Source organism: Humulus lupulus, chromosome 1 (genome assembly GCF_963169125.1).
Source record: "Humulus lupulus chromosome 1, drHumLupu1.1, whole genome shotgun sequence".
Taxonomy (NCBI): domain Eukaryota; kingdom Viridiplantae; phylum Streptophyta; class Magnoliopsida; order Rosales; family Cannabaceae; genus Humulus; species Humulus lupulus.
The window spans coordinates 222,560,314-222,562,246 of NC_084793.1; positions in this window are offsets into that span (position 1 = coordinate 222,560,314).

Genomic DNA, 1,933 nt, shown 5'->3' on the forward strand with positions numbered 1-1,933 from the left:
ATTGCCTTGGGCTTGGAGAAATGGAATGAGCTTTGGACTATATAATGTTATAGACTTGGCTGGTGTGGAAAGAAACACGCATTGGGCCAATTAACATGATGAAAGTGAAGAGCATGGGCCATAGACTTGATGAAGGAAAATTGGGCCTTTTGGGTCTTGGGCTTCCTTTTTGCAAAATTAACAGTTCTGAAAAATAACACAAAATTAAGTTAATTTAATATTTTCATCTCTAATTAATTTCTTATTTAAAATAAAACTTAATTTTATTATTTCATTGAAGCTTTAAATTATGCAGTTTTGTACACTAATCAATATATATATATATAAATTAAGGAATAGAGTCAGGTGATCTAAGGAAAGACATAATAACATAGTGATTTTATGGTAAACATTGATACTTTGTTTTATCAATTGTATCACAATTCTTTTCACTTGTTTTGTAATTGTTCTTATCCTTTTTTATAAGCTAATTGTTCAAAGTTTTTGATAAGGGCATTTTGGACTATAGATTTTTAGTTCTCTCTAACTTAGATTATGTTAATTCTTAGTATTTTTAATATTTTTAACTTAATTTTATGAATTTATGATGTTCAGGCTACAATGTAGTTTTTAGAAGAAAATGTATGGATTTCATGCAAGTTGTAGCTAGATGATTTGATGGGAAACAAAAAGACTCAAGAAAACGAAGTTTGAACAATTTCGAAAGTGTTTTGGAGTCCCTAAACTCGAGACTTGAGGTTACAATGGAGGAAAATCTAGGCTGCGACCTAGAAAATTGAAGAGAATGAAACAAAGGGCTTAGGTCGTTGCAGAAATAAGCCAAGTCGAGGCCTAGACATATTTCTAGGCCCCAGGCCACAGCGGAGGAAAGCTAGGCCACGACCATAGCCTGCATTACCATTTTCAATCCCAACTCTAGGCCGCGACCTAGAATGTTCAGGTTGCGACCCAATGTGTCTTTCTACATTTTTAATTGTATTTTTAAATGTAATTAAGAGGGGGACTATAAAAGTGAAATAATGAGAAGTTCCAAAGTAACTTTTAATTACATTTTTAAGAGACTTAAACTTAGAGAGAAGGGGGATTGATCATCATCAACAATCTAGTTTTTTATTCTTCTCCTAAACTCTATTATTTTATAGTATGATGTTGTATATGAGATTATGGAGCAGTTTCTTTCTAGGTTAAGGGTTATTTCAAAACTCTAGACATGAGTTCTTGATTTCAATGAAGATTATTGTTCTCTCTATTCCTCAATATTAAATTGCTTATATTCTTCAATATGAATGTTATGATTAATGTGAAATCTTGCTTAGATGACCACTAATTAGGGTTTGACATTGTTCTATTGTCATCTTAGGATTTCTATTCTCCTAATTGTTTAGAACTCTATGTTTAAGTGATAAATTGCAATTAAAATTAATGTCAAAGTTGTCTTTAATTGTGATGAAGAATATGAACTAGGTTAAATAAATTGTACGCTTGTTGGGTTTGTTGCTTAGATTAACTTATCTCTAATAAAATTAATGCTTTAGCTATATTAAATCTAAGATTATTTTCCATCAGGTAGTTTAGTAAAATGAATTTGTTAAGAGCACTTTACTTTAATAAAGTACATTAGAGAGATTTTGGATAATAATTACTTATGTATTATTTGTCGGGTTAATAATTTGATTTGGAATAGAGAATAATAATAATCAATATTAATCTTGAATGATTGTTGAAGGTGGAGAATAATTCTTAACTGAAACTTTAAAATGTTATTATTAGTACAATTATTTTTTAATCATTTTTATATTTCCTAAAATTTAAAGTCTAAATCCCTTTTTAATTCTTATTCTCAAAATTGGATAATAATAAATTGAATAGTAGTTCTTGTGGGTTTGACCTTTATTAACTGTTATATTGAAATAGTTGGAAAGTTGAAAAGAAA